This window comes from Etheostoma cragini, chromosome 17 (genome assembly GCF_013103735.1).
Source record: "Etheostoma cragini isolate CJK2018 chromosome 17, CSU_Ecrag_1.0, whole genome shotgun sequence".
Taxonomy (NCBI): Eukaryota; Metazoa; Chordata; class Actinopteri; order Perciformes; family Percidae; genus Etheostoma; species Etheostoma cragini.
The window spans coordinates 819,499-835,534 of NC_048423.1; the positions used below are offsets into that span (position 1 = coordinate 819,499).

The 16,036-nt window shown below is 40.8% G+C and overlaps 1 long non-coding RNA gene across 1 annotated transcript in view; it reads right to left on the bottom strand.

Moving 5' to 3' along the window:
• Positions 1 to 4,533: 4,533 nt before the first annotated feature.
• Positions 4,534 to 16,036, bottom strand: part of LOC117960336 — a 25,115-nt gene continuing 13,612 nt past the window's right edge. The window contains exons 2-3 of the long non-coding RNA XR_004660124.1: positions 5,946 to 5,952; positions 4,534 to 4,544 (exon numbers count right to left, since the gene is read on the bottom strand). This is a non-coding gene — a long non-coding RNA (uncharacterized LOC117960336). The remainder of the gene's footprint in view (positions 4,545 to 5,945; positions 5,953 to 16,036) is intronic.

Sequence of the window (16,036 nt, forward strand, 5' to 3'; positions counted from 1 at the left end):
GGGACCACTAAGGTCTATATAAAAGAGACTTCAGATACAGTATTAGGGACCACTAAGGTCTATATAAAAGAGACTTCGTATACAGTATTAGGGGACCACTAAGGTCTATATAAAAGAGACTTAGATACAGTATTAGGGGACCACTAAGGTCTATATAGAAGAGACTTAGATACAGTATTAGAGGACTACCAAGGTCTATATAAAGAGACCACCAAGGTCATGGATGGACACTCATCTCCTGACTGAAAGTCTTGTGCTTTCCAACTTCTTCCCGGACACCACATTGAAAAGACACAATGTGCATACGCGGCGCGTCTAGCCCGTGAAGCGTAGATAGGTGTCTGATCGCATGCTTGGCCATTCATACCCTCCAATAGAGAAAGAAAGGATGAGTGGTATTTGTGTGTGTGTGTGTGTGTGTGTGTGTGTGTGTTTGTTCCACTCTCTGTCTGTCTGTCGCTCTCTCTCTCCGTGTGCCTGATCGTGTGTCGTGCTGTAAGAAGTCAAAACAGCCGATTCACATGAACCTAGGTGTTTTTTTGATGTAAAGTATCCAGCTGCACTGTGGTCTTCCTGTATGTGATTAACTGCCAGGCTTGTCACATATGTTTGCGTATCACCAAGTTTGATGTGGTACATACAGCAATAAATACGTGGGATACATATAAATTACAGTGCTTTTTGTAGCTAAATGTGTATGAATAGTTCATGAGATAAGACTACCTCAACAACACACCAGGATTTAATAAGCAACGAGCCCCTGTGAGACAACACAACAAAAGCAGCAGGGAGAGAAGTACGGGACTTGGATAAATGACTTTTTACCGACCACAATGACGCCAGTATTGTTTTGACCTTGTGAGCCTGTGTAACTTTGTGAGTTTGTATGTGTGTGTTTGTGTCATGGCATAATGTGGGCCTGGAGACACCTACTCCAGCAGAAACCACCACCACAGAGGCGGATTTCGTGGACTTTGCCATGTGTTTCCGTCTGTTTATCTGTAGACAAATTGTGTCTCTGTGATAGCATCTCAACCGTGCAAAAAGCAGTACGACAGCATTACATGTGTGTAGCTGAGATCAAAATAAAGGACGAGTTAAGAAGGCACTGGCCCAATTTTTTCCTATCACAGTATGGTGTGAGCCCACAACAAGATGGTCTCTAGTAAAAAAACTAAAAAAAACTTTGCTATACATGTCTTCTTACTCAAACTAAAAGTTCTTGTAATTTGTCTTGAGCAGTTGTAAACTCAACAGCACGTACAGTTCCCTTTATTTCTTGATTTGTAAAAAATTGAGAAGAAATCAAAACATGTTGGAGTTCAGTGCCTCTTGTTTTAAAGGTAGGGTTCAAACCAATCACAACACTGTATGCAGTCACTGAACAGGTGCCGTGGATGAGAAAGACAGCGGGTCATCACAGTGGAGCCCCAAAAAAAAGTCTAAGTGCAGGACAGCTAAATGAGTGCGTGGTTCTAGTACTTGACCGTCTTTTACTCACCCCCACCGGCCTGCTTTCACTATCGCTTTCCTTTACGAGACTTAAAGACAACCCACAGCTCCACAATCGGCAGCCTGCAACAGTCGAGCACCAGCAGCTTCACAGTGGGAGATCTCCATCTTTCTTTCGCCCCTTTGCTTCAGTCTTTTTCTGTCTTTCATCGGCCTAGTTCCAGTGTCCACCATAAAGGTTCCACAGACTTTAGCACATATTTGATTAGATTTTAGATATACAATGATTTCATAAGTGCAGGACATGGATAAGTACTGAATAATTATAGAAATTATACTATTATAAACAGAATTTTACAGATAGATTTGTCCTATGAATATAATGTATAGATAACTAGTATGGTGAACAAGATTTGCAGCTGGATATGTACTGAATATAATATACAGGTGGATATTACCATGAATAGAATTTTTACAGATATGTACAATGAACATAATATGCAGATGGTTGTTACTATAAAAGAGGTGAATATACTATATACAGTTGGCTGTTACTATTTCCCGAATTTTTACAGATAGATATATATAATAAATTAGGCTAAAATGAGTGTTAAAACAATGGTATAAGATATAGCATGTTCATTAGGGCTCCAGGTTTCCCCACTGTGAAATCTAAACATGCTAAAGGATAAGTAGACAGTGTGTCCTGTAATAGGAATAACCGAGGGGTAAGTCACAGCATCCTCATGTTAAAACTAAAGTATAGTCAAGAAAAAAGCAGCACTCCCAGAAAAAAAACATAGAGACATGTTTTGTTTGGCAAAGAGTTAGAGAGACATATTGGCAGGGGCTTGTTTAGGCGGTTTGTCACTTTTTCAACGTTTTGAGCCCTTTTTCCAAAGTTTTTGAAGTTTTCTCCAATTTTTTTTTTTTTTTTTTTACATTTTTGGCGCTTATTTGTACATCCGATATTTTCAGATTTTTTTGAAAAAAGGTCAAATTTGAACTGAGGACAACATGAGGGTTAATATTATATTAAATAGAAGCCTCATTCTTAACTATCCACACAGACTTGGGGAGTTTTCTGCCACTGCAGGTCCAACCCGTTCTTATTACAAACTCGTAAAATACAAGTGGTCAGTGTCTCTCCGCATCACGTACTGACGCAAAACCCCCCCTTTAGCGTCTGTATGGAATGGACCGGGCATAGCTGCAGCTCGAACATGGCGCAGTAAGATGACATAGTATGAAGAGCAACAACAGTTGCCAGTAGTAACAAAGACCGAAAACCCCCATAGGGAGGTGGGATGACATGGTGGAGGGGTCAAACAACCCCCAGGAGGAGGGGTTTGTGAAACAAATACATTTTGCAATCCAACCTTTTCCTAAATCTAATCCCGGTTCCTCTCAGTCCCATTCTAATGCTACATGTCAGTCAAAATGTTACGTCGACGCAAAGCGTCAAAAAGTAGAGCCAAGAGTCCCGTCGAAGCATCACTTTTTGACGCACTAGGAGTGAGAATGTGTTGGCAGGTCGTCAGGCTGCAGCCGTAACCACTACCAGTCTGTCTTGTCATCAGCTCATTAGTGTTCTTGTACATGCAGATGATGTTACTTTGCAGGCTCTGCCAAATGAAATGTAAACTGACATGTCCAGGTCAGCCTTACATCACAGTAACAGCATATGGATGTCCTGTTATTCTCAAAAGAGACGCAGTTTGGGGAGTTTAAGAAAACACAGACTGAATGGCGCTTACAGGTTGTACAAAAGTAATGCTACAACACAAAGGAGGGGATTAACAGTCACATTGAGGCATAGGCCTAAACACCTGGTTTTCTACCACAGCGTTGACTAACATTCAGTCCCTCTGCCTACTGGTTTTCTATGGCTAGCTTGCCAGATTCTGTTGCTTTATGAAACCCCCAAGGATTAATAAGTAAAGAGTCTTTTAACCTCACATGTCCTGCTTTCTGGATCTGCTTTGGTCCAGAAGTGTAAAGCAGTGAGCAACATCCCGCAGTCTGCCCATTGAGAATGGCTCTGCTTATCACTGCTGTTGTGGTAAAAAAACTGCCTGCTATATGCAAACACCAACAAGCAGGCTTATTTTTAACTGAACACATACTTTTATCCACTGGGTATTAAAAGGCTGGAAAAAGCCTGTAGGTCACAGTATTTCTAACAAGGCTGTCCTTCAGCTAAAGTTACACAAACACACAACACAACACAAAGTAGACAAGACTGAGGATGAAAGATTTTTTCATGTAGTTGAGTGTTCCCTAACCAATTCCACATTGACTGCCTAGGGATTCTTTTGTTATTCTGTTAAGGTTTTGTTTTAGGGGTATTTCTTTTCTGGATTTTTTTAAATGCTTTCCATTTTAAAGGTCCCATGGCGTTCCCCCAGCCTGCCTATGGTCCCCCAGTAACAAGAACTGGTGATAGGTGTAAGTCCTGGGTATCCTGCTCTGCCTTTGAGAAAATGAAAGCTCAGATTGGCCGATCTGGAATCTTGCTCCTTATGAGGTCATGAGGGGCAAGGTTACCTCCCCTTTCTCTGCTTTGCCCACCCAGAGAATTCCCCCCCCCCCCCCCCCCCCCCCCATGAGAAAGAGAGAGACATCATGGATTTCAAACAAGCAAAGTGGCTGTTGGTCAAGACCTTTACTGAGCTTAAATTTAGATTTTACAATAGAACAGATTACTCCAAGGTAACAGCTATTGTCCTGATCTTCTGGCAAGAGCAACAGTGGGATGTCCGTTTCTATCTATAATGGAGCAAGTAGTAGGCTGGGATAAACAATGAATGTAATGTCAGGGGCCTTAAATGCCACAGCACACAAACAAATGGTGTTTCAGGCGGGTTGGTGGCCCACTTTGCCTCTATACTGCTTTCATATATACACAGGATATCTTATCCACAGTGTATATGTCATCACCCATCCTGACCTACACCCTCAGGCTGTCACTAAGGACCACGACGTCATTTCTGAATTAGTTCGTGGGCAGTGACATAACGTAGTCTTTGAGTATTAATCTTTTAAGAAGAATCACCTTGGGTGTGATAGTGACCCCTTGTGAAAGTGAGCAGCTCTGTGATAAGTGATGCAGGGGCTCCAGCTCAGGCTGAGACACATGTACACACACGCATGCACACGCACACACACGCACGCACGCACACACACACACACACACACACACACACACACAGACCCAAGGACGTTTAAACCTCCTCCATATTCAAGGTATTTAGGTCCCTGTTCCCTGAATAGCTATTGTGTTAGCCATGAACCTTATGCATATGGTATGAGATTACACATTTAATCCATTATATTTATATTTTATCTAATGAAGACAGCAGTTTTCTCCCTGGGCTGAAGGCAGATTTTGACACAGATATGCTCATCACAGCCTTGTTGATATCATATTTATAGGAAAAGTGGTTCATACATGTCTGTGTTAATTTTGGAAAAAGATTACTTCTCTGAATCTCAAGGCTGTTGCCTAGAAATTACATTTATACACAACTAATTTGCAACAGCAAATATGGTTTGAAGGACATGTGATGCTGCACGAGTTACATAGTAACATAATGAGAAAATGAATGTATCTGTTTGAGCGGCTCATTCTCTGTGTTTGCTCTTTCCATAAAAGAGCTTTGTATTGGGAAGAATCCAGTGCACTATTTGGCAAGCTGCTGTCTTTTCCTCTGTAGCTGTGGAAAACATTCTCTCTCTTTTCTGCAGGCATAGCTTTTCCCATTTCACACAACATAAATGGGTGCTGGATGCTTTTCTTTTCTTTTTTACCACCGGAATTAGTGCATTGTGTTGATATTGTTAATATTTAAGCGAATGCACATGGACAAAATGTGTTGGAGTCACAGTCGTTTACACATAAACAAAGTAAAGTGTCTTCTCTCTTCTTATTCTCTCTCTCCCCTCTTTCCTCTCTCACTCTCTCACAAACACACACACACACACACACACACACACACACACACACACACACACTCATGAATGTCTCCTTTCTTCTGGAGCTGTAGATAAGACGGCGATGTGTGATCAGTTAAACACTTGCTTTTGGACACCATTAAGCCGAGGTTTTATCGCACCACCAAAATCATTGTGGGTGACGCCCTGTGGCTCTCTCTCTCTCTCTCTTTCTCTCTCTCTTTCTTATTCATCTTTCTTTAATAGTCTCTATGGTCGCTTGCATGAAAATATAACTGGAGGGTTATACTGCATGCCTCGGTTTGGCCGTCTTCCATATTCAATTCAAAAAGGAAATGGCTCACCGTTAAATAGGATTTCAAAAGTCTTGATTCTGCAGATGAGTTTTGACAGCTCTCTAGATTCCACTTAGTGCCTAAAGCCTTCACAGTTCACCGGAGCACAGTTGTATCTTGCAACTATTTTACTTGCAAGTGCTGAAAATGTAATTCAAATCAAGACCTGAAGGAAAATTGAAAGGTCAATAAAGAACTTGAAACTAAAGAACTTGAAACTAAATCGAACATCAGTAACTTCTGGAATTTTAGGGACTATTGTGCCCCGCTGTGTGACACTGTTCTTTGAGATAACACCAGAAGGTATCCTTCTATAACGGATGAGGCAAACACCGCCACAATGCAAAGATTAATCCGTTACTTACTATATAAAGCATTGTAGTGCATTATCACACTTATAGCACAGCAAAGTAGACTGTGGTCATGTAATGATCCAGTTTTTAATGTTTGTAGTCATCTTAACTCATATTTTAGCAAAGATGTAGTATCTAGCAACCCAGTATCTTACAGAAAACATGACTGTAAACATGCCAACCGAGAGAGTTGGTATGGGAAATTTCCATCTCTCATTGAGTAAAAAAGAACTACAAAAGGGTCCACAAAGTGGTGCTAAACTGGCTTCACCTTGATATAACAAGTCATGACAACCACGGATGTGTCACAACAACTGGACACCATGTTTCAAAATGGCAGCCCATTCATTCTGGTGAAGGTTGCTCACAAAGTGAACCCAAAACAGTGTTAAGGCTTTTGAAATTCAAAACAAAATGAATGAGCCATCTCAGAGTAGCTCTATGGAATGTGTCACTGCTCGATGTGAGTCGAGTGATCTGAGTCGCGCATGCGTCACTTTGCTACAGTTAGCATATAAGATGCTAACGAGAGACTTCTGTAATGTTAATACAGTAAAAATCGACCTACTTAACAAAGTTGGTTCACTGCTGGCTACTAGTTAGCATCCAACACAACAAAGGCTGTCAGTTGACTGGAGTTTTGAGCTAACGTTAGCAATCAATCAATCATAGATAGCTACAATGTTTTTGAAATGGATTTCTATCTTCTGTTATTGTTGGCAATGAGATTAATAATTTCAGTATGACAGTTATGCCCTAGTTTAACAGTTTAAATCTGAGCATGCTGACTCACATCTGCACTCGACTCACATCGGGCAGAGACTGAATGTTTATGAAAAAAGGAAAAAAGAGACAGATTTGTCCTGGTACTGGGCTCCCTCTCCCTCATGCAGGAATCTTTCTATCATTCTTTGAGTTCATCTTTACTGTATTGTTCCTTTTTCACACTAAATCAGCCCAAACATGTCCTGTTTCACTGTATGTACTACTGTAACATGTCAGAATCAGCTGTGTCCAGGTTTGTGTAAACAAACAAAGTACAACTATCACTGACTGTAACATCTAAAGAATACTGTGATGTTCGTGTGATGGTAGAACCTCTGAATGCAAAAAGATATCAGTTTTTAAGTCTTATCCCTGGCCCACTTCCTCACACTTTCACACAACAACAGTGGTCTGGCAATGTGGTCTGGCAGCTGCCCCCAGCCTCAATGTATCCGGCTTTTTAAACTGGTGGCACACTTCAATGGCTCTCCTCAATTAATCGCTCAGTGGGCACGCTGCACCAACCAGCGTCCTCCTCCAGGAGCCGGGGGGACCCACCCCAGCCATCCAGTCCCCGGCACGGGATGGCACAGCCTGCTTTGCATCTCAATTCAGGCAAAATCAATTACAAACACAAAAAAAACACACACACACACACACACACACACACACACACACACACCCGAACACACACAAGAGGGTGCCAACAGCTGCAACAGATTGAAAGAACATCAACCCCTTTCCTAGATAGGAATAAGTTGTGATTGATCTATTCGCGTAACTTCATATTTCTTTTTTTTTACAGAAACAATGGATTAAAATGTGGGGGATATGTTTGTGTTTTTAATTAACAATATCAACAGCTGTTCCCTTTGACTTTAACCTATAAATTGGGTTAACAACACGATGTTATCTTTTCTGCAGTTGTAAATGTGTCAGTAAAAATCCGAGTCTTGGTTGAGCTTGATTGTAAAATTCAATTTTTTGTAAAACTGTAGGCATTTTGTATCAAAGCAACAAGAAATGTGTTGATTGTGTAGCCTACACAGACAGATGTTGTGCTAACTGTGTTAAGTTTAGGAAAGTTGTTAAAAGTATTGAACGAATTGTTATAGAAATCATAAAAAATGAGATATGTTGTCCCCATTAGCACAATGTAAAACATAAACAACATAAATAAGCAGAAGTAAGTGTAAATAGCAGCCGTGGCGTTTGGCCCCAGTGAGCACACCATCTTTGTTTCACTCCCATGAACACAGCATATTATTGTGGCTTGGCGCTAATTACACACTGTTAATACTCTCATTCATCACTATCAGAGTGGCTCACCAAAAAGCCCATTAAACTGAAGATGTGTGTGTGTGTGTGTGTGTGTGTGTGTGTTTGTGTGTGTGTTCATATATGTGGGTAAAAAGCGAGATGAGGTTAATGACCCTTGTTAGTACACAGCTCATTTGTAACAGTATGGTTAACACACCTTTCTCCTGTGCACACACACACACACGCACGGACACAACAAATAGGATTCTACCAGTAAGGAAGTATTATTCAAGACTGAATGAAACACGTGAGGTAGCTTGTGTAATGTCTTTAGCTGCGATGCAGCAGACAAAAAGTAAGCCCTTGATTACACTTCAAGGTTATGCTGAAATATACCCACTGGGCTGCGTTGGATATTCAATCCAGAGAAGAGAGCAGGCTGAGCTGATGATGGGAGACTAGTTGATAGATGATACACCCAAACGGTGTGACCAAGCACTCCAAAGTATAGACCGCTCTGGGGCAAGTACATGGGAGGAGTGTGCGAGTCTGTTCTCCAGATTTTTCCAATTAGTTAATCATATAGTATCACTGCTCTGTTTGGAGAGCGGGTCGCTCTGTTCACATATGAGGGTAGCAAAGGCTTGAGATTAAATTCAAACGCTCGATACGCGCTGCATTTAAAGAAAATATTAACAATCATGTTGTCATTTGCACACTAAAAAAATCACAAAATTTGGGATGTCGATCTAAAAATAAAAAAATAAAAATAAGAATTCAACAAAGTCTTGGTAAAACCAACAAAAAAAATGAAAAAAATCAATCAAAAACACCAGGAAAAAAACGTCAAAAACACCAGGAAAAAAAGCGCCCCAAACAATAAAAAAATGCCAAAGACATTAAAAAAAACGACAAAATGACAGATTAAACCGACAACAATTTTGAAATAAGTGACCAAAACTGTGAAAAAAAACATGCAAACTTGGAAAAAGAAGCTAAATCGTTGAGATAGGGACAACAAAAGTGTTTGTTTTCATGGTTGACAGGAAGACAACTCAAGGGTTAAAAGAAGGATGTCGACTGATTGGACGGAGTAGATCAATGACAAAGGTTACTGTAATTCCAAGATGACAAATGATCCGACCGACGTATTGATTGCTCAGTTAGTTTGAAGGCACCCATGTGTTGATTTCCTCAAAGCTACATTATGAGCTGCTCTCCATTTGGCTCATTTCATTACACTGTGGTGTCATTGCTTCTATACAGAGATATTATATATATATATATATATATAATATATTTTTAGAGATCAGCTTCTTTTCTGGGGGAACGGTTGTGTAACAGCTGCAATGGACACACTCCAGGATTCCTCCAGGATTTAATGTGGCTGTTTTTGTGTTTAATTCGATTCAATTCAATTTTATTTATAATATCAAATCATGACATGAGTTATCTCAAGACACTTTACAGATAGAGAAGGTTAGAACTTACTCTATAATCTACAAAGCCCCTAGCTCTAGTAATTCCCCCAAGAGCAAGCATTTAGTGTGACAGTGGCGAGGAAAAACTCCGTAAAAGGACAGAAAATTCTAAAGTTTACTGTAATTGCACCAATGTCCTAAAAAGGAAATAAAATGGGTTTTACTTTTTTTTTTTTGAGGAAAAGGAATAAGTATAAAGGTTGTGTTATAAAGAGAAAGAAAGACTCAAAGGGTACCTCTTTAAAGAAAAAGTGTGAATGTGTGATGTCGTAAAAAGACACGAAAGGCAGCGCTAACACGGACTAATTATTGTGAAGAAGAGTCCAAGGAGACGAAAGGTAACGTCTCTAAAAATAGAGTCGTGGAGGGTAGAGACACTGAGGGTGATCACCAAAGGCAGCACTAACATGGACTAACTAGTGTGAAGGTAGTCTCAAGTTTACACTCGTGTTTTATCTGTTTAACTGATTCTGTGTAAAGCACTTTGAATTGCCCTGTTGCTGAAATGTGCTCTACAAATAAAGGTGCCTTGCTTTTCCTTACATTATAGCTAATGAAAGTAACATTCTGTATTTTGTAAGGATACGTAATACTGAGACACAGTAGAAATGTGTCACATGAAAAAAAACTCAATGGCATCCTTTGTTGGAATTTATAGAGTAAATAAAGACCATGAGTCATTAAAACAGGAATCAGCATCATCTTAATGAAAATGAGGAAACGTGAAAGCATCATGAAATTCTTCGTTATCATTACCGTTTCATTTCCTACGTACTTTTTGGTGCTTAAATTGGAGATTTCGAGCATCACCTTTGTGTTGCTCAGCCTATATAATAGCCCTTGCTAATGCATTACTTGTTTGTAACAGTGTGTGTCACCATCCATGCTTGACTGCTGCCACTGCACAACCACAAACACACACACACACACACACACACAAACACACACACACACTTTGGCATTGATTCATACAATTACTGATAAGATCAGTTAAGCTTCACTAAGGAGAGGTAGAAAGGTAGAAAGACAAGGGTGAGACAATGCTTTAGAGTCTACGAATTGAGCCTTTACTCTTAACTCTTAACATGTCTCTTTAGATCAACACTCACTGAGATCATCTGCAATTATTAGATGTATAATTATCCCACATAACCTCCTGGTATTGTCAGATGAAATGATGAAGAGGATCACCAAAGGTGTTAGGATTCATTCTCTTGGCACCTTGGATATCTATCAAACTTTATGCCATCCATTCCATAGGCCTATAGACACTAACAACCAAAAATGCCCCCCCCCTATGAAGGTGAATCAAGGAAGAATTAGAGGATCACCACATCAGTCACATTTATACTTCGGAGACCACTAATGTCTACACAAACTTTGATTGCAATCCATCCAGTAGTTGAGATATTTTAGGACTCGGCACTCAATCAACTGCCTGAGAGACCAACGTAGCCATTCCTATCAGGCCGCTAGCATGGCTACAGAAAAAAAGCCTTTTTTGAGTATTTAGGTATCAAAATCTCTCTATTCTCACCTTCTTCACAACCATAGACTATACTAATGGACAATGCATCCGGTTCGGTGATGTATTGCAAATGTGGAAGTGCCTTAAATCTGCGTTCTATCTCAATTCCAGCAGAGGGCGACACGTGTGATTGCAAAAGGAAGTCGGTTTCTGTAGACGTCTGTGAGAAAGGGACTCACTTCTCACTTGATCTATTACCTCAGTAAACATTTTCACAATGAGTTCATGGTCTCATCTGGTTTTAACTCTTCTGCAACACACAATGATGATCATTTTTTGAGTTACGGTCTTGGTGATCTTAAAATCTGAGATAAAGCCGGGGGGGGGGGGGGGTTAGGGCGTGGCTATGATGTGATTGACAGTGAAAGCGTGTAACGTGACCTAGAGTGTAAGAACTCCTCCCTCTTGTCTGAAACCAGGATGGCTGCCTCTGTAACGGCAAACTTTTTATCCACAAACCAATGGGGGACATCTGACATGGGCTGTCCATTCTTATTTTAAGTCTATGTTTACAACGTGAAATTATTTTAAATGAATAAGCATGCATTGGGGGGTCAAATCAAAGGAAATCAAAGAATCCCCAATCATTTAAAACCACGCTTGGCCATCAGCTGGCAGTGCAAAAGTATAGGTCTGAGGTGTGTGATTGTTTTTATTTGGCTATCACCTTCTTATTTTTACATCATCTAAAGCTCTGTATTAGTGTAATTCGTGAGAGAGCCCCATTTCATTTTACTTTCCTTTTAAAACCCAAGTTGCTTTAACTACCATGGCATATCTAAAGCTGGAGAGATACCGAGGTGCAGGCTCGGGTAGTAAACATGATTAGTTTGTAGCTGGCTGAGGTTTCATGCAGTCAGGCTACATTTGTTATGTCCCCAGTATATCAGGAGATAATCCTTGTGAAGTGGTTAGTAAATTTGAGTTGAAAACACTGTTTGTTTACCCTGAGCAAATGAGCCACACAAAGGACAGACAGAAAACTGTTAAATCAAGTGATACTGTGGTGTGAATAGGCCTAAAGTCTCAAAAAAAGACTCTATATGACCAAATCTTTGACCAACGTTTTGAGAATAGTTTCCGTGCGACTGCCAACGTCTCGTTCACTGCTGTCATGAATCTGTCTTGATTTTGCAACTCATCACGCTGTGATTGAACTATTCAGTGCTGTAGGTTTAAACCAGGCTTTAACATGCATGTGCCACGGACACACGTGGGTAAGTGGCTTCCCGTCAGATTTACATGATGCGATGATTATGTAAATCACGATGCATCCACCTTGTGGTTAAGCTTAAGACCTTAAGTACTTCCAATTTCCCCCTCAATCACCTACAATAGAGCTCCCTTTGGAAGAGGTTAAGAAGATATTAAAAAATTCCAAATGCGTCAAATGGCAGGCAGTTATGCCTCCACATGTGTGATCCACCAGGTTCTGTTCTGTCATTTTGAAGATTTTAATTGCTCAACAAAGGCAATAGTGCTGCCAGGGTGAACAGGAAAGTGACAAGATGTAATTCAGATGCACTGAAGGGACCTTGAACACAGAGCTGTGGGCTGAATGATGATTTGCAGAGCTTGATTGCCACCTGACGTCCCTCCCATATTACTCCAGGTAACATGATTTTCCTGTGGTGACGACATTTGTTCCACTCCGCAGAGAAGAGCGTCTGGGGATGTTGTGGTAACGAGTCGGGCCTTTGGTTTTCTCGGTAAAGGCAAAGGTAAAGTTCTCGATGAGAACTGGCCAGATATGATGGTATGAAAGCATTCAAGTGCACACATTGTGCAAAAACATAGATTTGTGTATCAAAAGTCCTGAGTATTAAATAGTATACATACAGTAATGAGAGTAAGTGATTGAGTATTAAATATTGCACTGTAATGAAATTAAATGGTTATGTCTCTTTAATAAATACATTTAGCACTGTAATGAAATGGTTAAGTACTAAATAATAAATAAATATTGCACAGTAATAAAATTAAATGGTTATGTATTAAATATTGCACAGTATGAAATTAAATGGTTATGTTTTAAATATTGCACAGTATGAAATTACACAGCCATTAGAGACTGTTGCTATGTGAATGTCTAAGTCTCGATGTCTAATTAAACAGAACGCCTTCGCCAGATAATGTCACACCAACCATGCCGTAGTGATCCCAGGAGTATGATTATAATAAAGTACTACAACAACTTGTACTTGACTTTTTTTTTAAAGTCAGCCATTACAGGTCCCAGATTGTATGCATGAAGGTGTCAGTCCTGCTACGAATGATCGTCTTTTACAAATGTCCGTTATATTCACATTTTCCCGAAAAAAAAAAAGCCCAACACTTAAAAATGTAGTGTGATATTTTTCAGTCAAAGAAAGTAATATCACTGGCTCATAAATGCTACTTTATTGAAGAAATAAATTCTCAGGCCGGTGTCAGAGTGTTTGCCCGGTGCGGTTTTGGCGCGGATACAGAAAGACCTGCAGTTATTTTCAGTGGTAATCCCTGAGTTCATTCTGCCTCCGCAGTCATTCTGTCAGCCCCTGAAGAGGTTACCATGGAGACAGTAGAGAGAAGTCAGGTGGGGTGGGGGGGGGGGGGGTGTCTTCCTGACACTGAGCAGAACTTGGTAATTGGCAGATTATCAGAAGACAGAGGTTACGATAGCCCTAAAGAAGGTTCAATGCACCACCATCACAAATAGTACACACACACACACACACACACACACACACATATATAATAACTCTGCCAAACGCAACCCTTCTATCTGGAGGAAAAAAGCAAAACAATAAATAGCGCTAGATATTGTGAGGAGGAAATAGCTGGTCCTCAGCTTCTCCCCCATTCACCCATGATAGCTTAACAGGACAGGATGGGGGTTGCAGATTGCTCGGGGAACAGATCCTGGAGGGACAGGAAGACGGAGACCTCCGTGAGCTGTGCTCTGACAGACTGAGGAGGATTTCCAAAGCTACTCCACAGGAAAGGGATGAGTGTCACTGTAGGTCAGAGATAAAATGTAATACATGGACTTCTATCTGCTGCCTTTGTAGATGATAACTTGCTCTGTGTTTCTCATGCTTTGGATAAAGAATGGAGATTGAATCCCTGCATTCATTTAGTATCGTATTTAGAGTGCATTTAACAGGTCCTGTCTGATTAATATTTTGATATGTTATTGATCCCGATATGATCTTTTCTATGGTAGATGTTGCTTTAAGCTTTCCGCTCGTGCTCCAGGAAAGATAAGAAAAGGTAGTTTGGTATTTCTGGCAATCATGTAACTAACGTTGGATTGCATATTTATATATCTGCTGGGATCTAGTGGTTGATGTACGCCAATTCCATTCTTCCGCCCACGACATAGTACCTGATTGTCAAGGTACTTTGTGACCTGCTACTATATACCGTATATGAACTTCCTCATGAAGTGAGAGCATTGGGGAGAAAAAGAATAGAGTGAAAACCAAGAATAGAGTTCAAAAGGTTACCATCTGCAGTGGGTGTCATTTGTAGTTATGTTTAAAACAAAGCTTAGATTAATATGACCATATGTGTTATTGGGGGATTCAGTGGGTGTCCAAGCCACAGAGCCATTAGAAGTGATAATATTACCCAGGTACTCATTGAGCTCCAAAGCACTGCAGCTACATTTGCTGACAACTTAACAATAAGTACTTTGTGGTTAATGGCCGGCCTCTTCACTATGTCATTTTGTTAAATGAACTGCGATGCATTTCACCAAATGTGTGCTCTGTTGTGCTCTGCCAAACAAGCTGCTAGTTTTATCCGCATGCAATCACTACCATTCCCCCGCATCTATGGAAACCAAGCAGACACGGACGCAGGTGAGCACACAAACACTGTTAAAATCCACAATCACAAGTGTAGACAATCAACATAAAAAGGAGATTATATCCAGTGCTGAGAGTGGGTGGGAGTCACATTCTCATGCAGATGGCGGCATTTTCTCTCCATTTTCTGCAGCAGTTGCTTTGAAATGGCTAACGGTGGGGGGGGGGGGGGGGGGGGGGGGGGGGGGGGGGGGGGGGGGGGTAGGCTGATACACTGCGTTCAAAGGGAGCCATCTTCGGCTGGCTGCCCCCAGGCCAGCAGCACATCTCATGACAGGATAATGAGAGTTTAACATCAATGTTGTTATTAATTCACTGTTAGCATCAGAAGTGTGTGTGTGAGGAGCAGGGGTGTACTTGCGGGGCTGTTGAGCGTGATGATGGTGTGTTTGTGTTTCAAGGTCCTAAAAGAGATATAAGACGACGTTGAGTTCACTCGAGGGCGGTAATGCGTGTTTGAACACACGGATGAGCGTGTGCACGCTGGGTGGAAAACACAATCACAGAAATCTGACATTTTCAAACATACAGAGCACATGTCGGACTTCCATTTGGTCTCTTTTGCTCTCCAGTGGTGCAGACGGCGCAGCAGAGAACAGGGGTCAGCTTTTATGGATCTGCGATAATTGAAAACGATAAATATAGCCTTTCAAAGCAAAGAAAATAAACTCAGCCCTTCGCTAGATTTAATGTTCAGCGAAGCGGCAACATTGGCACAGAGTCAATGTAAGGCATTGCCAAAAACACACCTGTGTGCACACACACATATACACAAACACGCACAAACGTACACAAGTTAACAGAATGGATAACTGCCCCTTCAAGGGTAATGTCAGTATTTGGGAAGACATTCACCACATCCTTGTTAAACAAGACAAATCTGGAGATTGCATAGGACTCCACACGCTGAGGAACAGCAAAACTGTCCTGCCACATATATTTATATATATATTTATATTATTGCATGTCCCATGTACCATGGACTCGTTCCAGGTGAGGGTTGGCCTCCGCCAGGGCTGCGCTTTGTCACCAATCCTGTTTATAATATTTATGGACA